Source organism: Sus scrofa, chromosome 10, assembly GCF_054392235.1.
Source record: "Sus scrofa isolate SSC_HxYL_T2T_F1_AM1 chromosome 10, Sscrofa_HxYL_maternal_Yorkshire_Landrace_v2.0, whole genome shotgun sequence".
In the NCBI taxonomy this organism is placed as follows: domain Eukaryota; kingdom Metazoa; phylum Chordata; class Mammalia; order Artiodactyla; family Suidae; genus Sus; species Sus scrofa.
This window is the reverse complement of record NC_139392.1, coordinates 2,238,023-2,263,281: the sequence shown is the minus strand read 5'-3', so window position 1 is coordinate 2,263,281 and position 25,259 is coordinate 2,238,023. Positions and strand designations below refer to the sequence as shown.

General features: G+C 37.5%; 1 long non-coding RNA gene across 5 annotated transcripts in view; it reads left to right on the top strand.

Annotated features, from left to right (window-relative positions):
* Positions 1-4,071: 4,071 nt before the first annotated feature.
* Positions 4,072-25,259, top strand: part of LOC146398754 (uncharacterized) — a 185,605-nt gene continuing 164,417 nt past the window's right edge. For all 5 annotated transcript variants that reach the window (XR_014817228.1, XR_014817229.1, XR_014817226.1 and 2 more), the window contains exon 1: positions 4,072-4,354. This is a non-coding gene — a long non-coding RNA (uncharacterized LOC146398754). The remainder of the gene's footprint in view (positions 4,355-25,259) is intronic.

Here is a 25,259-nt window from a genome sequence, read left to right as displayed (position 1 = left end):
TACTTTTGTTTGGAAGGTATTCCTTTGCCTTCTCATTTTATTAAATCTCTGGCTTTGTTTCTGTGTTATTAAGTCTATCAACTGCATGTCCTGATGTTGAAAGAGTGGACTTACACAGAAGGTATCCTTTGGGGCCCAGTACGAAACCCTCCCATGTCACTAGACCTAGGTGCTCCAGGGGTGTCTGCTGCATAGGCTGTAATTGCTGCACAATGCTGGTGGGTGGGGCTGGCCCTCAGCTTAGCTGGCTGAGACGTGTGGTCATAGCACTTGAAGGTGCAATGATGCATGGGGCTGGCCCCCAAGAGCACAAGTTCCTTTGCATGTTTGGTGATACTGGCCAGGGTGGGCCACTGGGTGGGTGAGAGACACTTGAAAGTGTCACCAGTGCCAGCTGAGGTTACCAGTCTGGTGAGGCAAGATGGGAGCTTCTTTGGAGAATCTGGGCAGCGAAGTCAGGTTAGGCAAGGCTGGTCCTCAGGCAAATGACAGGTCAGAATATATATTATTTTTTTTTTGATATGACACTGTAAATCAATTATGCTTTAATATAACACTGGCAGCCTAGCCAGGTAGAAGGCGAGTTTTTTTTTAAATGGGCACCCAATAGTCCTTCGTTCCCTGGAGAAAGTCCTACCTGATCTCTGCCCCTTTGTCATATGCCCTAAAACTCGTTAATGACTCTGCTTCTTCTATGAGCCAGGCACTTTTCAAACTGCTTCTCTGCACTGTGACTTGAAGCAAGTGAGATTGTGCTTAGGACACACAGACCCCTTTAAGAGTAGGGTATTCATTTTCCGCAGCCCTTCAGTTTTCCCAGACAGAAGCCCTGCTGGTTTTCAAAGCCAGGCAGGATGGGGGCTCGTCTTCCTGGTGCAGCTCCCCTGTGCTGAGCGGGATGTGGGGCTTGTATACCTCACCCTTCAGGGGGAAGTTTCACAGTTGTGCTGCCCCTTTGTTGGCTACACCATGGGAATGGGTTCTGACCCCTCCGTATCTCTTTCCCTCCTGCTTATCTTGATGTGGCCTTTACCTTACATCCACAGCTGTGGAAAGTCTGCTCTGCTCGTCTTCCCGTCATTCTCAGTACAGCTGTTGATGTTAAGTTCAGATTTGTTGCAGGGACAGGAAGCACGATCAGGATCCTCCCGTTCTGCCACCTTGACCCAAACGTGATTTTCCTGTGCTCCGTTTCATGGATTTCACCTCTAGTGTCTCTTATTTCTTCTTCTTCTTCCTTTAGATTTAATTTGCCATTCTCTTTCTAGTTTCCTAAAGTGGAAGCTTAAATGATTGACTTTAGATCTTTCTTGATTGTTATATATGCATTCAACACGGCAAAACTTCCTCTAAGCACTATTTTCACTGCCTCCCACACATTTTGATAGGTTGTGCTTTCATTTTAATTCAGCTAGAGTGGCCTGGTTATCCTAGTCAGTAGAGCATGAGACTCTTCATTTTGTTTGAATATTTAAACATTTGTCTTGAGAATGGACTTGTGGTTGCCACGGGGGAGCGGGCGATTGGGAGTTTGGGGTTAGCAGAGGCCAACTCTTGCCTGCAGAAGGGGTAAATGGCAGGTCCGACTGTACATCACTGGACAGTGTGGTCAATATCCTATTATGAACCATGATAGAGACGACTTTTTAAGAGAATGTATACACATGTATAACTGAATCACTTTCTTTATAGCAAAATTTTACACCTTGTAAATCAGCTATATTTCAATTTTTTAAAAATCTTACAATTTTCTCTACAGATTTCTTCTCTGATGACCTGTGTGCTGTTTAAATGTGTACTGCTAAATCCCCCACTATTTTAGGATTTTCCAGTTACCTTTCTGTTAATGATTTCAAGTTTAATTACATTTTGGTCTGAGGGTAGAAATCACATGGTTTCTATTTGTTAAAAATGTTGTGTTTTATTACTTAGTGTTTGGCTGATCTTGTTGAATGTTCCATGCAAACTTGAGAAGAATATGTATTCTGCTATTGTTGAGATGACATTGTCTATAGATATCAATCATGTCCAGTTGATTGATTTTATTGTTCAGTCCAACTATGTCATTTCTGATTTTCGGCTCTCTGAATCTGCCCATTTCTGAGGGAGGGGTGTTGAAATATTCAACTATGATAGTGGATTTATTTATTTCTTCTTGCTATTCTACCTGTTTTTGCCATGTACATTTTTTTATGCTCTGTTGTGAGGCCCACACAGTTTAATGATAGTTTTATCTTCTTGAATAATTGACCCTTTTATTATTATACAATGCCCTCTTTCGCCCTAACTTTTCTGTATTGAAGTCTGCTTTGTCTGAAATTAATATGATCACTCTTGCTTTCACTTGAATGCCAGTAATTGTAATACACAAACTGAGAAAAAAGGGGTCATCAAAGTGGATCAGAAGACAAGATCTTCCTATACATTTTCTACAGGAAACCACCTTTCAACATAGATACGCATAGGTTAAAAATAAAGGGATGAAAAAAGATACTAAACAAAATGGTATGGTAAAGGGTAATTTTTATTTTGCATTTGTTTTTCCAGTGTCCTCTTGGTCTGTAGTTTGGTATCTGACATTAACTGAAAACCTCAGTTATTATGATGACTGGCACATTCTTCTTCATTTTTTCACCTTTCTAGTTTTTCCATTCGCATGTGCTGCAGCTTTATAGTTGTCTTAGAGTCTCGAAATACTGTGGGTTTTTTTTTTTCCATCTTTGTTCTCTTCACTTTTCAGTTTTCAAGGATTCTCACTGGTATATCCTTGTTGACTTAAAAGACAGAGACCCGCCTTGAAAATTCCCTGTGTAGACAAAACCAGTATATTCATACCAACAAAGCTTAATGCAGCGTCTTCTGCTAGGCTGACTTGACCTGGGCCATTTCTTGTATGCCTCTGAACCTAGTAGTGAAAACCTCAACTGTCTCCTAAAGTTGGCAAGAGGTAACTGCTAAGGAATTTTCCATCATTTAAGAAAATGTGACTATTATGACTGACCCCTGTGAAGAATGAACAACCGCTGCCTTCTCACTGTGTAAACTGCTTTATAAGGGCTATGCTCCTGAGCCTCATTCCCGGTTTGGGTTTTGAGTGCTTTGCTTTAGAAATACTCTTTTTGGAATGTGCACAGCAAACTTTTGCTTATTACTACTTCAGTGCCTTGTGGGTTTTACTCCACTGTACCGGAACTTCTGACATCCTCTTGCTCAGAGATTCCTAGCCCAGCTGTGTCCTGTGGACACAATGAGCCCATGGGAGTCATTCTTCATTTTTGTTATAACATTTTTTGTCTCTAGATTTCCTTTTTGGCTGTTTCTTAAGATTTCCACCTTTCTGCTTACACTGCCCTTCTGTTCTGGCCTGTCATCTGCTTTTTCTGTGAGATCCTTTAGCCGATTAATCACAGCTGTTTCGAGTTCTCTGTCTGATCATTCCAACATTGCTGCCATCTCTGATTCTGATGTTTCCTCTGCCTCTGCAGACTCTAATTGCGGCCTTTCACATGCCTTGTAAATGTTCTCTCTTTTATTTTATTTATTAAGTTTTTATTGTAGTTGATTTACAATGTTCCGTCAATTTCTGCTGTGCTGCAAAGTGGCCCAGTTATGTATATGCATATATGTATACATGTATCCACACACACATTCTTTTTCTCATAGCTTCTTCCGTTACGTTCCATCACAAGGGACTGGCTATGGCTCCTTGTGCCATACAGCAGGACCTCACGTGCCTTGTACATTTTCTCTTGACAGCCAGGCTTGGTGCACTGGGCGAAAGGGATTGCTGTAAATAGGCCCGGGGTGACGTGATGGGGAGGGGGGGGGGCTGTGCTCGCAGGTGTTCGAGTAGGTCTCAGTCCTTTACTCAGCCTGTATCTCTGGACAGTGAACTACCATGTACTTCTCCCTCTCCCTTCTTTGGTGGGACGGGATGACCAGGAGGGTCTGCAGGTGGATGTTTCCCTTCCAGAAAGTCAGTCGGGTTCAAAAGCCCAGCAGGTCGGGCTATGGTTAAGTGCTTCCACCTGTGGGCAGGCCTTTTTAAGAATAGCGTGCCGACGTGTCCTTGGTGTTAGTTCCTTTTGCTCCCTCCTTGCAGGAAGCCCCAGCCAGAGTCTTTTTCTCCACCATTTACTAGGAGAACTTGGTCGGACTCCTGGAGGTGAAACTCATGGATGCATGGAGAGGCCCATCTCTGACTGGGTCCCCTTGGAGGCTGGAATCCTTGAACTTGTCTGCTCTGAGCCTCCAGCAATATAATTTATTAATTACAGTTCGGGCTTTTTTTGTTTGTTTGTTTTTACTCTGGGACCAGTTCTGAGGGAGTTTCAGCTCATGTGTTTCTGCTCCGGTAAGTCGTGATTCATGCCTGCTTCTCTCTCTCTCCAGCCAGGGTTCAGGTCTTTGCTTTGTGACATTATTTTTTTAAGAAAGTTATTGCTTGTAGTTTGTTTAGCCTTTTACATGTCTGAACAGAGTTGCAACTTGACAACTTACATGCAGAATCAAACTACATGGACAGATTTTAATTTTTTTTATCTAAGACATTGAATAGATTACTTTTTATTTTGTCTGTAGTATGGGGTTTTCATATTTCAAAAGATAAAGATGATGTGGTTTAGCCTTCTTAAAAAGAACTGAGGTTTCTCCATTAGAAACAAAAGTGCTGTGCTTTCATGTAAATTTTTCAGGCTATGTGAATTGTATGTTTTATTTAAAATGTTTTTCAAATATTTTTATCATGCTTTTATAAGATTTCATTCATAAAATATTCTCATGGACCTATTCTGAGCAGAAACTCTTACTAGTACTGGTTATACTGTAATTTTAAGACAAAATTGCATGTCTTCATGGAGTTTTTAGTGAGTTTTTGGTTTAAATAATTTCTGTTTTATTTGTAAAAGTTTCTTTTTTGTCCTCCTTATAAAATTTATATTTCTTTTCTTATAATTTCTACTTTTTAATTTAGTCTGAATGTTTCTTTACCTCGTAGAACATAGTTTTATGATAGCTGCTTTAAAACCTTTATTTGATAATTTCATTATCTGAGTCATCCCAGTCAGAATCAATGTCTTTTAGTTGCATTTTCCTTTAAGAGTGACTTAATGTTTTCCTCAGTTTGGGTATGTTGAGAATTTTATTATTATTACTGCATCCGAATATTATGAGTTCTGTTAGACTCTGGGTTTTGTTACAGTCCTCTAGAGAATGTTGATGGTTTGTTTCTGTTGGTAATGAAGTTTATTTTGCCCAGACTGCCAGTTTTACCTTTTGTGGCTGTGACTCAAGTCTCATTTTTTTTTTTTTTTCTCAAACTTCTGGTTATGTGGGTTTGGGGCTGATTACCTTTGAACCTGTGAGTTTTAGGGGTTAGGCTGAGCTTTTGCTGGTGGTTCAAATGTCAGCTGAGTACTCAGAATTGGGGCTTTGCTGATTTGGGTTTGAGCAAAACACGTGCGGTTTTGTACATGCGTTTGGGAGTTTTATAGGCTTCTACACAAAAATGCTGACTCTGCTTTTCAAGCTCCTCTCCCTCCTCTGGGATTTCCTCCCATATTTTGGCCAAAATAATTGACTTTCTTCCATTATTCCCTGGTCAGAAATACCTGAACTTTGTGTCAGAGTTCTAGCTGCACTTGCCATGGGCCACTGTGCAAGTGGGGTCTACCCTTGGTGCAAAACCATGAGAGGAGAAACAAAAATAAAACAAGTCCGTCACCTGCAACCGGGTTGCTTCTCTAAGTTTTGGCTCATTTCCCGTCGCCCTCTTTCTTCTGTTGTCCTCGAGTAGAGTGTTCTTGTTTTCTTTTGTAAAGTGTCCACCCTCACTGTTGTCCTCAGTGAGACGATGGGTGCTGGAGGCTTAGATCATCACGGGCAGAAGAGCACTCTCGGGAGGTGTACGTTTTTAGCAAGTACCTATTTGCCTCCTTGAGTAAGACATTGAAGGAGGTGTCAACTCACATTTTGAAGAGCAGTATGTTAGTAGCATTTCCAAAAGTCGAATCTGATGAGTTAGTGACTGGTATAGGCTTTTGAACCAGCACTGGATTCAACACTAAACTTAACCCACCTGGTAATTAATGGGCACCCATTAGGTAAGCGTCCCTTATGGCTACCCAGCTGCTTGAAAGAAAGTAAGATTGGGAAATCAACTTTCATGTTTGCTATATAAAATCACCCATATCTATTATTTTTGAATTTGAGCAGCTGTTAGCGCTTCTGAAAACTGAACAAACACATCTGTCTTAGCAAACTGCTAGATCTAAACAACAAAAAGATTTCTATTAAACATTTAAAAACAAATTAAGTCCTGATGCTGCTACAACTATGTCAGGTACTCACATGTAACTTATGTATAATTTGAGTGAAATTATTTCCAGCTAAAAAAAGTATTTATATGCTGTAGTAACTTATACTAAGAGGGGGCAAAGGATAAAGTTATCCATTAGTTGAATGCTTAATCTTTGTGTAACTGCTACAGTCAAAACCAGATAAGTGACAATCTAAGAAAGTTATTTTTTTATTTGCTTGCTAATGGCAATCGGTCTGGCCTGCTATGTATGGACCCTGTTTTTAAACAATTTGAGCCAGAAAAATAGTTTAAAACACACAACAGTGAAACTTAGCATTGACTGAATTATTCATATATATTCCCAAGATGAAGGTGGGGAGAGAATCATGACATCAATAAGCATAGGACAAAATTCTGTTTTAGTAACCCTCTGAAGATTATCCTGCAAGTCTGTAACAGTTTTCTTATTCTCCTTATTCGTATGTCATGTCCCTTGTGTTGGGTAAGTGGGTGTGTGACTGATTTAGGTTTAATATTATAACACCACATTGACTGCTCTTTTTTTATGATTTATGAATACTTTATTATTGTTACAGTTTCTTAAAGCTCATGTACTAAATTGAATATAAGACTTTCATAATGGTTAGAATCAAAGTAGCATTTGCCATTTTATAAATTACCTAAAATAAATAATGAAATAAAGAACTTGCCTTTTTTTTCCCCTGTGAAAATGACACTTTTCCTAAAAGGAACTTCAAAAATAGATTTAAACTTGATAATTACAGAGAAAAGCAGATTTAAAATAGGTGAAATGTTTCTAACTTTGGGCAAATTATTTTCTTTCAGAATTGTAGCTGTTGTTTACTGTCTAAAAAAAAAAAAAAAACAGTGTTAATAAATAGTGTTAACAGCCAAGTATTTTTATCTGGAAAAATAACTAGGTCTCTAGCCTCCTGTATTAGGCTCCTCGGGCTGTTGTAACAAAGTCCCAAATCTGGCAAACTGAGTCTCTTAAACAACAAATTTATTATCTTGCAGTTCAGGAGGCCAGGCCTCAGAGATCCAGGTGTCAGCTCGGTGGGTTCCTTCTGACACTTTGTTTCTTGTTCTTGAAGCTTCTGATGGTTTCCGGATGATCACTGTCATTCCTCCGCGTAGATAGTTTTCTGCCTGAGAGAATTTTCATCTTCATGTGGCATTCTCCTGTGTTCGGGTCTCCATATCCAAATTGTCTTTCCTTATAAGGACAGCAGTCCTACTGGATTAGAGCTCTCCCGGATGATCTCATTTAAACTTGACTCTGTAAACCGCCTCCCTCCAGCGAGGGCACATCCTGAAGTACTAGGGGTTTGGCCTCCACGTGGCTTACATATCTTGGCTCAGAAGAAGCCATTCCACTCCTAATAGCACTTGAATTTCAAAATAGCAGCCCGAATCAGGAAATAGGTTGAGTTAGATATTTATCTATTAATCATTCCCTTGCTTTTGCATATGTAGGTCATTTCCAGGTATATAACAACTCCCTTCTGTTTGTCTCTATTTAATTTCTGCTTGTTTTATGGGAAAGGAATTCAGTGATGAAAGTTGAGTAAAGCAAATTACTTAACTCTATAAGGGCTTATTCAAGATGAGAATAATTTGTTCATTTTTCTCTTTCATTCAAAACATATTTTTGAGTACTCTGGGAAAACAGATTTTTTATTAAGAAGAACTCAAAAGGTTCTGCCCTTTGGTCCGTTGGGTGTTTCTGGACTACATTTGTGCAAATTAAGTTTTTGTCTAAGCATAAAGGCAAGCCAAAAAATCCCACAAAGCTTGAAATTTTGTTGCACTTTCTCCAAGAAAATTTTCTCATTTATTAATGTGGTGAGAACCCTACACCACAAGACCGGAAACTCCAAAAAGTTCCTGATTGCAAGCTGAGTCCACAACTGTCTTTGCTCTCAGAGTTCAGGTAATAACATTAACGGAAGGCTTGAAGTTCAGTGCTATTTGAGTTCAGTGCTATTTCTCTGCACAACAAGCCTTGGTGTATAAGAGCCTCATGTGTAGAAAGCCCACACTCATGAATGAGAACCTTATATAAAAAAAAAAAAAAAAAAACAGATTTTTGTAATGTTGAACAGAGAGCAAAGCCTTCAGGAAACATGCATGTAAATGAGAGACACAACCTAGCCCAGCAGACACACTGGGAATAGACCTAAGACTTGAGCCGACACACACACAAAGGGAAGCAGAACTTACAGCCCAAACCTAATTTTGAATATGTCCTGATGAACCATAAATAAAAATCTCTCTAGTGTAGAATTCACATTAGCCAGGATACAATACAGATGATGTGACATGCAAGCACATTCTTGAGGGGAAAAAACAACCTATGCCAACACATAGTTGTTCCAGTGTTGCAACCATTAAAAACTTTTAGATCAGTGCTTGTAAATATGCACAGTAAGATGAAGGAAAACAAATCTCAAACACATAAAATATCCTTATCAATAATCACGTAAATGTTATTTTTATAAATACTTCAGTTAATAAGCAGAGTTCCTCAAAGTGGGTAAGGGAACAGGACATCACTATTTTGCCTACAAAAGTAAAGAAGATGCATAAAAGACTGGAAAACCTATTTTAATGGTATAACATTTTCATCTAAACAAAGATAAAAGCAGTATTATGTAATTAAAAAAAAAAAAAGGATCTCATAGACCAGATACATGTGAATGGATCTCAAAACATGGAATAGAGTATTTTAGCATCTAATTGATAAAATGAAAATTACAAACAAAAAAAAAGTCTAAAATTACTTAAATGAGTCTCAACAAGCTCGGCAAATCTTTGACCATTTTTAGAATAATATATTCACTAACTGGAAAATACTCATTTTTTTTTTTTTGTTTTTTGGAGGTGGGGGATTCTCAATAACATATTCACCAAGACGGACCACATGCCATGGTGCCATGGCCATGAAATTGGTATCCATGCATTTAAAGTACTTGAAAGTGTATAATGTTTTCTGACCATAACAAAGTTAAAGTAGACATGAACAACAAGATGTCTAGGAAATGCACCTGTGTGGAAATTGGGTAACACACCGTGAACAATTCACAGGCCAAAGATGAAATGCAAAGTGGTAGCAGACAGTGTTTTGAAGTGAATGGCCACATGCTATCTCTGATCAGTGGTCATCAGGTAGAGGCAAGTTTAAATACTATCTCTAGTACTTCTAAACCCAGGGAGCCAAGGATCTACATTTCAAAGTCTGAAAGAAAAGCAAAGTGAAGCCAAATGAGTAGACGGAAGGAAATAATAAAGAGCAAAAATCAATGAAACAAAAAAGCAGATACCTGATAGAGAAATTTATCAAAGGCCAGAGCACATTCTTTGAAAAGATCAACACAATTTACACATCCTAAAATAACTTGACCCAACAGTAAAAGACAAGAACAGAAATCAAATCATAAATTTAAAAGCAAGGTTGTCTCCACAGAAGATGAGTGCAGTGTCATTATGAAAATAGTTTTGACCTCAGGGGCTGGGCACACTGTGAGAGTCAGTGGAGCTGTGGAGGAGTCAGCTACCCGTATCACCGTTTCTTCCTTTGTGAGACAGTTGTCTTTTCGGAATGTTGTAACATCCTCCTCGCTTTCACATGTCCAGGTAGAGATTTTTTTTATTCTGTTCAAAATTTAGGGAATTATTCTTGGATTAGGATTATTTTCTTGTCATCAGTTGATGAAATCCTTGATCATTATTTTTTCTTTCAAATACAGTCTTTCTGTTATATCCTCCATTATTTCCCTTTGAAATTGTGATTAGGCAATCGTTAGACCTCCTCAGTTTGTTTTCTCTCCTGTATTCTGTGTAGCACTTTGTGGAATGTCTTTGTATCTACTTCTCAGTCTTGAGATGTGCACATTGAGCTCTTTCAGCTAGACACTGACATTCTAATTTCAATTATTAAATTTTTATTTATAGACATTCTTTGTTTCTCAGACCTAACTTGTCTATAAAATAGTCTGTTTTCACTCACACAGTCGAAATAGTCTTACATCTTTTAAAATATTTAAAAACCGTTTTATAACTGTGTACAGTTTTTACAGATCTGGGGTGACAGTTTGTTGATTTTGCTGATTAGTAATTATTACAGTTTATACCTTTGCGTGTTGAGTAATTTCTTTTCACTATATAACTATACTACCTTTGTCGTATTTTATTCTGTACTGAACCTAGGATTCCTGAAGGTATCATTATTTCTTTTCTGGGAAGAGGAGGTGCTGCCTTGTAGTAGAAACTCTTTGGATTTTCTATCTGTCCCACAGTAAATCTCCTCACTGGTGTCATACTGTTTCTTTCCCATGTAACAGTAGTTCCATAGGAACCAAGATTGGATTTAAAAATTATGTATATTTACTTTAAAAATTGTATGTGTATACTTGTTATGACTGAAGTCAAGGTACCTTTGGAATAGTGAAACTTCTCTGAGGCTCAGAAGCCTCCTGGAAAATTCAGATTCTGACATTCTTATCAACATGTATGAGGTAATTGGAGAGAAAAATCAGGATGATTGAATGGGGGTCAACAGGTAAATACAGTTGCAAAGTAATGTTTCATGAATATTTAAACGTAGGCCAGTCACTATGCTAAATATTTTATGCCCCATCAGTGTAACCCTCAGAAAAGACCTAGAATATATAAACAACTTATACAACCCAACAGCAAAAAAGCCAATCAATCAATGGAAAAATGGGCAAAAGACCTGAATAGACATTTCTCCAAAGAAGATATACAGATGGCCAGCAAACACATGAAAAAATGCTCAACACCGTTGATTATAAGAGAAATGCACATCAAAACTACCATGAGATACCACCTCACACCAGTCAGAATGGCCATCATTAATAAATCCACAAATACCAAGTGCTGGAGGGGCTGTGGAGAAAAGGGAACCCTTCTGCACCATTGGTGGGAATGTAAACTGGTACAGCCACTATGGAGAACAGGTTGGAGATACCTTAGAAATCTATACATAGAACTTCCATATGACCCTGCAATCCCACTCTTGGGCATCTATCTGGACAAAGCTCTACTTAAAAGAGACACATGCACCCGCATGTTCATTGCAGCACTATTCACAATAGCCAGGACATGGAAACAACCCAAATGTCCATCAACAGATGATTGGATGAGGAAGATGTGGTATATACACACAGTGGAATACTACTCAGCCATAAAAAAGAATGACATCATGCCATTTGCAGCAACATGGATGGAACTAGAGACTCTCACACTGAGTGAAATGAGCCAGAAAGACAAAGACGGATACCATATGATATCACTTATAACTGGAATCTAATATCCAGCACAAATGAACATCTCGAAAAAGAAAATCATGGACTTGAAGAAGAGACTTGTGGCTGCCTGATGGGAGGGGGAGGGAGTGGGAGGGATTGGGAGCTTGGGCTTATCAGACACAACCTAGAATAGATTTACAAGGAGATCCTGCTGAGTAGCATTGAGAACTTTGTCTAGATACTCATGTTGCAACAGAACAAAGGGTGGGGAAAAAATGTAATTATAATGTATACATGTAAGGATAACTTGATCCCTTTGCTGCACAGTGGGAAAATTAAAAAAAAAAAAAAAAAAGAAAGACCTAGAGGTGGAATGAAGACATAGTAATTGGCCCATCATAATGGCAGTAACGTTGCAACAATTGTGCCAGTTCTCGGCTGACTTTTATAAACTATCTTTAGCTGTTATGATAAATCGTGGTTCTAGCTAGATACAAGCGTAACTAAGTTCTGAGTAGCCTTTCTCCATGTGTTTTGTGTTCAAGTGGCCACGAAGAAAGGTACAATTGCTGTCACAAAAATAAATAAAATCTATCTCAAATCCTAACGACTCCAGCATTTCTTTAATGTTTGTTCACTTACTTCAGCAGCAGCAAGTAGAACTTGTTAAAAATTCAAATCACTAGGACCCATATCAGACATTCATCAGATTAAGAATTTTAATCTCTGAGTTCCAGTGAGGGATTATCCATTTTGAATAAGTAATGAGAATCCTAGGTGATAGTGACACTGAGATGCATGGTCAGGTAGGTTAAGTTCTAAATGTAATGCGGCAAGAAATCAAACCCAAGAAAAATAGCCTAAGTGGAAAATGCTGAAGAAGCCTGCAAAATAAAAAGTTTTTATGTGAACAAGGAAATCACTTGAGGTTTTTTTTTTTTTTTTTTTCTTGAAGCCTATGCCTTGGCTCTAGCCTAGACCAATTAAACCTGCAAATCAGTACCATTAAAATGCTAAGATTTGTGGGGGAGTTCCTTTGTGGCTCAGCAGAACCCAACTAGGATGAATGAGGATGCGGGTCCCATCCCTGGCCCCTCTCAGTGGGTTGGGGGATCTGGCCTTGCTGTGAGCTATAGCGTAGGTCACAGACACAGCTTGGATACCACGTTGCTGTAGCTGTGGTGTAGGCCGGCAGCTGCAGCTCTGATTGGACCCCTAGCCTGGAAACTTCCATATGCTGCGGGCAAGATTTTTAATGAGAAGCCTGGTTGCTCACGAGCATACAATTCTAACGACATTTGGAAGAGTTTCTATTAAATGTGATTCAAAAATAAAAATGTGAAGCAGCCCCTCTAACCTTCTTTATTCTGTGCAGCTGATTTGGGGATGTTTTAGCGCATACCGCCTGACCATTCCTCTTAATCACAGTAGCTAACAAATCATAAATACTCCATGCATATCTGATCATCTTAATATGACCTCAGCACAACGCTCTCCGTTAATAGCGATGGCATAATTAACTTGGCTCTCTTTGATAGTCTAAAGAATAAATACTCTTCGATGCATGTTACCTCCCAAAGGTTTCCACCATCATTCCTTGTCAGTGCCCAAACTGAATATTCAGGTTTATGAATGAAGGTTGATCAAAGAACGTGAGGAGGAGCTAAGCTTAGTCACCCCATGCTCTCAAGTTTATATGTATTTCTTAGATCTAGGTATATAAACTTACCCATGAGCTGTGTTGCTAGCCTTAAATTTGCTAAAATGTTCCACTTCCTCACCTTAGAATTTTTAAAGTCCATTTATTCTTTAATTTGAGAATTCTGTATCCCCGCCATTAGGGAGGGAGGTACAAGTGGGAAAAAGTACGGTAAGGTAGCAAAATGCACTGTAACAAGTTAATATTTGGAAACCTCGATTAAACGGAGGTGGGAGACCAACAGAGGGGGCTCTCAAACTCGGCTCATGCAAGAGCAGAGCTCAGCAGGAAGAAAGACTCCTTTCCTGGCAAGGACTCAGTCCATGGAAAGCCATGAACTCTGTGTACTGTAGCCCTCCCAACCTCCTTTTTCTCTCCGTTAAGGCGTTCTCTATCCCTCAGTGCCCAGGTACTTGGATTTGGCAGGGTTGCTGGCCAACCCCCAAGTGCAATTCTAAGCTTATCCACGATCAGCTCTGCTTTGCTGGAGAGATACCTGGTAGTTTATTTACTTCAGATCAACAGTACTTGAGAAGTGAGTCGTTTTGTTTGGAAACTCACTGTTAAGGCATATGATAGAAATAGTGTGTGCCACCACCAATTCAAAATAATTCGGCTCTACTCTACTTCACTTGAAAGTCTAACAGATACTCAGTTGCATGGATTTCTTCTTAGAAAACTACTAGAACTCTTAAGGATGTCTTTTAGATGAGTATGTATCTAATTGCTTAATGCAAGGTGATTATAAATGGAAAAATACAATAGACTTTTTACTTTAATAACTTGGAATACTGAATTTTTCTAAATGCATTTTATCCCCTGAAATTGCCTGTAATTTATATATTTGTGTTCCCAAAGGGAAGGGTCTCATCTTGTAGAAGGAATTCAGGAACAAGAAGGAAATAGAGAAAGAAAAGTGAGAATTTAAGTGAGAAATACACCTCATAGAGGCGGGCAGCTGCCCTGCATGTCCATGGCATCCGGTTATGTTTATGTTACATATATGTTATAAGGGGCATCCAATTGCATGGACAGAGTATTCAGTAGGAAGGAGGGATTTGGGGGTCATAGTCCCTAATGTTAATTCCAGTTCCACATTCCCAAAGGAAGGAGGGATTTTTGTCCTTATTTAGATTTGTTCAGAAGTGTCATGGTGCCAGTGCATGATGGGTTCTTCTTATGTGCATATCTAATTTTATTATAATTTTTGTAATGAGGGCATCATGCCTACTTTTTAAAAATAACTATCGATATTTTAAAATAACCAGAATCTAGAAAATGCTGACTTTTTTTTTGCTTTATTAATTATTGTGACAGTATTGGACTTGTTTCATAGTATGGCCATGTTCAGAGACTCCTTGTAGAAAAATCAATCTTTCTCCACAGTCATTATCCTCCCGGAGAGAGACTACTCATAGCAAACGCTCCTCTAAACCTGGGCAGTAACTTTGATCTTGCCATAGATCAAGGACCAGAGATGCCAACTCTGTCTGCTGACTTACACTTTTTCCCCCAGAGATATATGAAATTCCCTGTGATTAAAGTGTAGTTGAAACTGATTTCACACAGAGAGCTACTGGTTTACTTTGCAAGGGTAAACGTGGTACCAAGCCTCACTGTACTGGAGTTGAAGATGACATCAAAATGCGTTTTTGAAATTTGCTGATTAGAACAGTTTGAGAAGGACGTTTGTTAAAGCTGATTTTAAAAAAGCAATTAAGACATTTCAGTACATTCTTGCTAGGAAAACCTTTGTCATCTCAATAATCAAATATTTTTCTTTGTTTACCCATAATGCTGTTGGTGATTTGAGTCACCTTGGCTAAATTTCAAAATAAGTCAGCTATTATTTGACAATTTTGATCTATTGTCCTTTGCATATTTTCAACTGATTGTTGGTTTTCGATCAATTCCAAGAGAAAGCATTATTGATGCACATAAAACTGATATAGCCATGTCTCATTGGTATCCAGCCTGTCATTGTATAATGATTTATTCGAGTTCATAAATACATTACTGTTTTTTCCCATCTTTATTGAGATATAATTGATAATATAACGGTATATAAGCTTAAAATGTACCATGCGATGACTCACTGTGTGTGCGTACATGTATATATACTGCAAAATGATTACCATGGTAAAGTTAGTTAACGCATCTTTCATATAATTACAGTTTTGGCGTATATGTGTGTGAAGAACCTTTGGGACCTGTTCTCTTAATAGCTTTCGCATAGACAATGCAGTGTTAACTGCAGTCACCATACTGGGCATTCCATCCCCAGAACGTGTCTCTCTGACCGGGAGTTTGTGTACCTGGGTCACCCTCACCCATCTCGCTCACCTGACTCTGCTCCTGGCAACCACCAAGGTACTCGCTGTTCCTAGGAGTGTGCAGTTTTAGAGGGTGTGGAGGAAAGAGAACAGCTAATGCACCGTTAGTGGGAATGGATGTTGGTCCAGCCACTTACGGACATCGGTATGGGAGTTCCTCAGAATAATTACAAATAGAACTACCATATGATACAGCGGTTCTACTTCTGGATATAGATCTGAAAGAAACAAAATCACTCTCCTGAAGACATATCTGCACCCCTGCATTCACTGCAATATTATTTATGACAGCCAAGATGCGAAAACAGTCTGTATCTGTTAACCAGTGAATGGATAAAGAAATTGTAGTGTGTGTGTGTATACATGTGTGTGTGTGTTTATAATGGAATATCTATCTATCTATATATAAGGGAATATTACTGTTTGTTTTTAATCATCACTCATAACCTGATATTCAGGTGTCCTAGTTTTATAGGGTCGTTTCCTTTTGGTCAATTGAGATGTATGTTTAGGAGACCATTGACTCTGACTTTTGATAGTGAAGCAATCAAAAGAGAAATAATGTATAAATAATTTGGACCTGGTTATTTTGGTACTTAAGTGGATGGTTGAAAAGAATATAAAAAGGGAATGGATATATGTATATGTGTAACTGATTTACTTTGCTGTGCACCTGAGATTAACACAACTTTGTAAGTTAACTATATTCCAATACAATTTAAAAAAATAAAATCTGACTATAAATAAATAGATCCATACTACATAAAATACAAGTGATATTTATTAACTTCTTACACACCAAGAGCAGATTTAAGTGTATTATTTGTAGTAGCTAATTTAATCTCACTACATTACAAGTTGATAAGTAGGTAATTTTGCCCTTAATTCACTTTTGTTTTATGGTGGTCCATGGATGTATGGATGTAACGATTGCTATCTTGCAATGGTAGAAAATGTCAAAGCATGAAAAGATAAACAGAGAAGCCTCTCCTCTGATTTTTAGTGTTTTTCTCCCCAGTTCTTACCTCTCTTTACACTCCAGTAATAACCACTAAGCCTGTGACTTTGGGGGGAATGGTTTTTGAGAACATTTTCTAACATTCTTTATAAATACATTGATTGAGATTTTTATCTCTATGTATAATATTTATAAAATATAGATTTTATATCTGATATTTTCATTATGGCTTCTTTATATTTCTTTATTAACCCGAGAATGGAAATAATTTTGGCTTTTTACATTTCCAGTTTGAAGAGACTTTGCTAATTTATGTTACAAAATAATCAGAAAAGTTTTGTGTTATTTTTATTTTTTTGGAATCATTGAGATATACATTGTATTCTAAACAAAGCACTTTTGACAGATACTAATGAAAACCTGAAAAGATGTGCTCTATTTTCAGGTTCTAAATTTTGATATTTATCAATAAGATATATCTAATTAATATTAAGTACTACCATATTTTTTTTGTTGTATTCATAAGAGTCTTTCATAACCTTTACCAATAATTTGGTTCTCTTTCTCCTTCATGAATGTTATTTGCTAATCTTCATTTTTAATACTTTTAACATTGTAGCTTGTCATTATTGGTGTCATTTTATGTTTTTAGCCAAATGATCTCTATTTTGATATAAAATAATTCTCTTCCTTCATTTTTGATGCCTGTATATGAAATCATCCCTGTCCTTTACTGCAAAATTCTGTGCAATACCAGTTTGAGCTAGTCTCAGTGGGGGAGGGGAGGTCTGGTCTCAGATGGCCCCACTTAAGGCTTGCTTCCGTCTGGAGGTGCGAGATTGGCTTGAGACTGACAAGTGTTGGGGGGAGGGGGGCTCCTCTGGATGTCTGGTGTCTTGTCTTTGGTCCAGGTGGGTCTCTCATCTTCTAGCGGGCCAGCTCAACTTGTTCCCTGGACAATGAGCAGTGGGGTCCAAAGATGCTTACAGTTTTACGGAGCGTGTTCTGTAGAAGTTGAAACTAGCATCGCATCATTTCTGCTCCTATTTTCTCACATGGGTCTCAAGGACCAGTTCCGGTATGAGAGGGGGTTAGACACCGTGTGTGATGGGAATGATTTTAAGTGACATCGCCAAGGGACGTCTCGGGAAGGAGTAGAGGGAGTGGCCAGTCTTACCTGGTAACACACTGGAGTTCTGTCTGTTTACATCTGTGTGCGACTTCTTGGCCCATTTTTAAAATGTTCATACTTGCTCCCAATATTTTGTTTTAGGTGAAAATCTCATGGACAGGAGAGACTGGCTTTGCTTCGTGATCCAAACTGTCTCTCTCTGATTTTTCTCTCTTAAGCTAGTATGTGTTTGTCCCCTACATAGGTAGTTGTAGAATTAGAATGTTTTCAGTGATGCTTTAGTTTGAAGTTCATCCCTGATTATTATTTTTACTGTTAATATTTTCATAAAGTATTGACTTGGTAGCTTTAAGTTTTTCACTCCAAATTCTTAGAAGTAATAAACATGCTGTTCTTCCTACTGTCTTACCTCTTCTTCTCTTAAATTTTATTAGCTGCGTTATTTCTATATACTTAGGACATATAACATTCGTGTTTTCTATTGATAATCCTAAATTCAGTCTTCTCTCTAGAGTTAAATAATTTAATCTCATGGCAGTCCTTTTTCAGTAATTTTCCTCGTTTGGTATGGGATGAAATCTATACACTCTTGTAATTTTTAGGGAAGGATTCAAAAGGAAAATCATCTTGGATTGGGTGCTTCTGTCTGTGTTTGTTATCGTTATTTTTACAAGACGGGATAACCGATAAGGGTTAGTTGATCTCCCTAATGGCTTTTGCATGTGTTCCTCTCCCGTGATCCGGTTTGAGAGGGAGAAATCAGAGACCAGCAGGGCTTTTCTCTGTGTAGTCGATGTGCTTCCCCTGTTGGATGCTCAGGATCTCTTGCTTCTGTTGGAAGAGGGGCTCCTTTCGTAGGATGTCGCTCTGTTGACCATCATTACGCCTCAATGTCCCACACTCTGTGGGTTCTTTCTGTGTATAGAGTCGAATGACCACTTATTTTAGGTAAATGTTTTGAACTACAGGTTAATTTTCTTCACTGAGGACTCTAATTTTTTCATCCTTTGGGCCCCCCTTTGTGTATTTTCGATACTTCTCTTTCGTCCCTAATGCTTTTAACTCCTTTTAAAAATGCTTTCTTGCCCTTTTCTGTCATGCTTGGATTCAAGTTTCTTTATATCCTCTATTTTTCTTTCTGTCCCTGACTCTCCTTGTCTTGCCCTCCTGTTGTCCTGCTATCCCTTCAGTCTACCTGTCTATGTGATAGCATCTAGTATCTTCCCCCAGCTCTCTCTCTCTCTCCTCCCCCCCTCCATCTCTTCTGTCTCTCTCTCTAGAATTATCAGTCATTCTCCCCCCCCCAGCTCTCTCTTTCTCCTTCTCTCTCCCTCCTTCCCCCTCCCCTTTTCATTATTCCTTCCTTTTTCTTTGCTTCTTTTTTCCATTTCCTGTCTCTTGCTGTAATTTTCATAGTGGTAGTATTCTTCCTTATTTTTTCAATTTTCTATTTCTGTGACTGTTTTTTCTGTATTTCACTCCTTTAGGTCCATCAGCTCATATATTTTATCCGCATCTGTTTTTCCTCGCTTTTTTCTTTTTCACAGTTTCTTTCCCTGAGCTCTCAGGGTGCTAGCTTTTGATCTTCATAGAGATAATTACTTTGTAAATTGTATTTCAGTCTTATCATAAAATTTTCATCAACCGCATTTATTTTCCTTTTGGCAGTGTTCTTTGGATGAGTGTTCTTCAAAAACTAAGTGTAATTTTCTGATCTCAGTCTTTATTTTTCTGAGGATGTCCTTCAGACCTATCTATGCTGATCGTTGTTATTTTTATGCACATTTGACTGTGTATGTTTTCCTGGATCAACTTTTCACCATTTCCTTTAGGGAGAGAATTGGCTTCCAGGCTGACTGACATTCACCACCCATCGTGTTTCTTCTTGTCCCGTGGTTCAGATGCAGACTGTTTAATTAAAATGTCCCTGTCCTATTAGCTTTTTCAGTAGCCTGATTCCCACCCCCCAGCTCCTCTCAGTTTCTGAAGGCAACACTAATGATTCCAGTGTCTACATCTTTGATTACAAAAATAAATATTTTGCATGTCAGGGTCTTTCCTATGCCTTTAGTAAGTGATTTTTGTTGGTGCTGTTTTTTTCTGAAATTCTATTTGGTCCCCTCTCATATCTTTATGTGTTTCCTTCATTTACATCTTTTCAGATGATTTCTGGCATCTCTTTTAGAGGTAACACAGATTAAAACTGCAGGTTATAACATGTTATTTACTATCAAAATATATATATATATATATATTAGTATTGCTTATCTGTGTTAGATTTATATGCATAATGTGAGGACCAAAAGAGAATGCTAAATTTTGTATGCATGTCCTTGTTTAAAACCCAGAAGTGGAGTTCCCATCATGGCTAAGTGAAAAAGAATCTGACTAGCATCCATGATGATGCAGGTTCAATCCCTCACCTCGCTCAGTGGGTTAAAGATCCGGCGTTGCTGTGGCTGTTGCAAAAGGCCAGCGGCTACAGCTCCAATTCGACCCCTAGCCTGGGAACCTCCCTATGCTGTGGGTGTAGCCCTGAAAAAATAAAAAATAAAAAAATGAAACCAAGAAGAATACTATGAAACATGTATTTCATAGCTGAGGATTTTAGAACACACCTAAGTTAAGCCATGCACACAAAGTAAGATAAGCAGTAAGGAGGAGAGCCAGCATTCTACTCGGGGAACCCACACTCAAATATGTACGGTGTTCATGAGAAACTCAGATGTGATTCCGGTTGTGCATTAACAATCACCTCAATTAAAGCAAAGTGTTTTCTTCAGAGGAAATTACTTGTTATTGGAGATATATGCACGAGATCATAATTTATTTCATGAATTCTCTAATTACTCTTATATGGGAATTGCACTAACTCGTGCTCAGTCATTGACTATTACACACATTAGACACACAGATATATGTGTGTATAAAACCATATATTCTCTTATGCATTCTTTTTTATAGCTAAATAAATTTAAATCAATTTCTTAAAACCTTCCAAACTGGAACAGTTCTGCTTATCTTTTGGCAGGGTATGAATTTTGTTTGACTGTTGTTTCAAAAAGAAGGACATTTTGTTTTTTTCTTGGTTATCATATTTGTGGCCTTACTGATAACCCTAGTCCTTTTACTCTGCTTTTTATTTTTCTCATGACAAAATTTTGTCATTGAAATTTTTTTCCTTTCTGTTTTTAATGTTCTATGTGCTATATTCTCTTTCTGTTCTGTTATTCAGTTTAGTTTTCACTTTTCTTTCCTTTCTATGTGTTCTAAAAATCTAAGAATTCTGTCACAAGTTTATGCTTTTTTTTTTTAAACTCACCATTTTTTAAATGTTTGCAGTTATGGCTACTAGGAGAATTTCTGTTTATTGACTTTGATATTTAAGAACAAACATCTGTGTTTATTTCACTTTATTGTTACTTTCTTCTTTATTTTTGGCTTTATTACTTTGGAGTGGATATCTCCAAAAGGTTCTGTGCGGTGGCTCTATATTGATTTATTTCCCATATTTCACTCAACTGTGATAGTTTATGTCCCTGTGTTTTGCTGTAGAACCTAACCATCAAACACAGGATAAATGAGTTGCAGACAGTCTTTTCCGTTTTTGAAAGTAAATAGGAGGTATTTCGAAGTTTTTAAAGATTCTTACACCCATCATATTTCCTATTTTACTTGTTAGCCTTCAACCTATAGTGCAGTAACACAAAACTCACGGGATTCTTTTAACATAAAATCTTGTTGTTTTATATATGAGCGTGAATAAGTTTTGTGCAACTTCCAAGAACGAACCTGCTGGGTCGTGGAGTAGGACTCTCTTCAGCTTGTCAGCTTTATCACATGCTGCAGGACAGCTTTTCGCAGTGGCCGTACTTAGCTTTTCCTTACTCGTTGTGAGAGTTCTAACTGATCCACATGCTCACTATATCTGGTATTGTCAGCTTTAATTTTTCTTTAGCTATTCTTATAGGGATATAGTAATATCTTATTGCGGCTCTAATTTGCATTTTCTGTATGGACTGATGGTAGTAAGCATTTTTCATATGTTTTTGACCATTGGTTATCTCCTTTTATAAAGTGCTTCTTCAACTCTACATATTTTCAGTGAATTCTTTGTTGGATATATACATAATATCCAATATACATATGCAGTATATGTATGTATTATATTTAATTAGTTTATATATTACAAATAAAAAAGGTTTATATGCATCTTGACTAAGTATTGTTTGACTAGCTCAATATACATGCGAAATCTGCTGGAGACAGTTTCAATCCTGGATAGATACATAGTTATTTTTCTTAAAAATGTAACATCTACTGGCAGCCTTGGTTTATTTCTTCTTTTTATTTATAGCATCTCACATATCAAATGGGCTAAAGTATGGCTTGAAAGCCAGAAAAAGTTATACTTTGTGATAGTTTAGAGTACCTGTGTTTAAAATGTTAAAAATAATTATTGAAAATGTCACACAAATGGCATTGCTGAAACAATGAAATGTATTTATGCAATCTCTGCATAGAAAACAATTGGAAGTTTGGGATCGTAGAAGAGCTGAAATTTTTGCTAAGGTAGTTGATACATACTTATTGGTAAATGATTCATGATAAGGAAAATAATTATAGAGTTGAGAAAGAGAAAGTATAGAATCTTCATCAGAAGCCCATGATGACTCAGGGATAGTCATTTGGCAAAAGGAGGTTTTGATCTAGATTTATAAGGTAAAGAGAATGCTCAAGACCACTTTATTTGATCATAAGCAACCTTGAATTTTCTTAAAATATGAGGAAAACTACATGAAACACAATACTGCATATGGGCCAAATTTTATTTCAGAAACAAATCTTATTTCATCAATGACATAAATATGTGAAATCTAGTGTAACATTATTGCATGTATGTATTTATTTATTTATTTAATTTTGCTTTATGGGGCTGCAGGTGCAGCATACGGAAGTTCTCAGCCCAGGGGTCAAATCAGAGCTGCAGCTGCAGGCCTACGCCACAGCAACGCAGGATCCAAGCTGCATTGGGGTCCTACACCACAGCTCACAGCAATGCTGGATTCTTAACCCACTGAGAGAGGCCAGGGATCAAAACTGTATCCTCATGGATACTAGTCAGGTTGGTTACTGCTGAGGCACAATGGGAATTCCACATTATTGTATTAATTCCTAGTCACTGAAGGGCTTATTTCTTGAGTTGGTTATTGCAGTTGTGGTAGTAAAGTTTTGGCTAATATTTCAGAAGTCATCTAACTAGTAGGCACTTCAATATCTTGTTACAGTGCTGGGTGTCAGAATGCATCTTTAAAAAAATGGAAGAAGATATTCTCCATAGAAGTATAATTGGCCTTTCTTGGACAAATGCAATCAGTTAATCAATTATTACAGCTTATTTCTTATATAATCTTTAAGTATTTCCAAAAGAAAAAGGCAAACCAGTAAATTTTAAATTTAAACTTGGATATGAAGTATATCTTTATATAACATAATTATGACTATATACATATATTACCATGAATGTATCTATTACTAAAAATTTTTTTTAAATCTTCACTGGTAGTTTGAATAATTGAATAAATACACCACAATTAATATCAAATAGTTGGAAAATCATATGGCTTGACTACAAATGCAGCACAAAACTGATCAGATGAAAAATATGAGTAAACAGCTACAGAATGTAGATAACCAATTGACAAATCTAAGCATTTTTATAATAGGATTTTAAGCAGGAAGAATAGAAAAAAGTGAAAGGGTACAAACAATTCTAAGAAATGCTACAGGAAAATTTTACATAACTGAAGAAAAATGTGTATTAGAAATTAGAGTCTGCTAATTGCCAAGTGAACAAACTCCCCAAGTGACGGATTCTAGAAATAAAAACAAAATGTGAAAATAAGGATTGTGTGCCTCATGATCAAATTCAGGCAATAGAAACCAGTAGAATGTATGTTGCTGAGGGAAAATAACTCTCACACACGGTGTAAGGCTTATAGAAATGTCAAGTGCATTAAAGATTTTCTCAGTTACTCTCAGACTCAGAAATTCCACTACCCATTGAAACTTTACAAAAAGAATGTTAGCAAATATACAGCAGCAAGAATTTTAAAAAAATGAATCTAGGCAAAGGTAGTGGGGTAAAGGAAGCAATTAATGAGAACAAAACACAAAATAAAGTAGCAGGACATATTCCAAATATTTATGTATTCACATTATACGAGAATCAGAAACTCTATTGGTTGGAATGATTTTTTGTTTATTTTTTGTCTTCCTCACCTCTCTCCAAGTCAGAGGCTATTCCAAACTGTCAAACAAATAAATAAATAACATAAAATACAATTTAAAAACAATTATTTTCAGTGAATTAAGATGCCAGCTGCGCACTTTTTATTCAAATAGGCTTTCTTTAGGGCCAAATTCCCAATCTTATTCCTTGCTGTTTTATTTTTCCCGTTCTTTTTCTTTGTAGTTGGCTTCAGTCTCTGTTATAATTCTTTGGCTAATGCTAAGACCTCTGTGTTTGTCTCATACACAAGGAACACCATGCTCTTTTATTATTATTAACCACTTTTTTTTTAATTTAAGAAGAGTTAATGTACAATGTTGTAGTTTCAAGTATATATCAGTGATTCGGTTATATATACATATATATGGGGTGTGTGTGTGGATATATATATATATATATATATATTCTTTTTCATTAAAGGTTATTACAACGTATTGAATATAGTTCCCCATTTTATATAGCAGGTCCTTGTAGTTTATGTATTTTTTTTTTTTTTGTCTTTTGTCTTTTTGTTGTTGTTGTTGTTGTTGCTATTTCTTGGGCCGCTTCCACGGCATATGGAGGTTCCCAGGCTAGGGGTTGAATCAGAGCTGTAGCCACCGGCCTACACCAGAGCCACAGCAATGCGGGATCCGAGCCGCGTCTGCAACCTACACCACAGCTCACGGCAACGCCGGATCGTTAACCCACTGAGCAAGGGCAGGGACCGAACCCGCAACCTCATGGTTCCTAGTCGGATTCGTTAACCACTGCGCCACGACGGGAACTCCTAGTTTATGTATTTTACACATTGCAGTATCTGTATGTTCATCACTAACCCCTAATTTATTTCTCCCTGGCAACGCTTTTCTAGCTTTGCCCTTTTGGACCCATGCGTTTGTTTTCTATGTCTGTGAATCTGTTTCTGTTTTGTAAACCATGCTCTTTTAATCCAATATGTTGTTATTCCTAAATTCCTCACTTTTGTTCTGAGCCATTCCCGAATCAATCATGTAGATCAATGTGATGTCACCTTTAGAGGGAGAGGTGAAGGCCGATTCCTTCCAAGTCACCTGCCTGAAATATTTGGGATGCAGCCGAGTAAAAGGAAGGGGGAGTGGATCTGTCCTGGGACCCAACAAAACCTGCTACTAGACTCACCTACTAAAGACAAACTCTCCAAGTGGATTAAAAAAAAACAAAAAAAAACAAACTGAATTCAGACCCTGTGTTTTTTGTAAGAGAATATATATTTGTGATGCATGAACTACATAAAA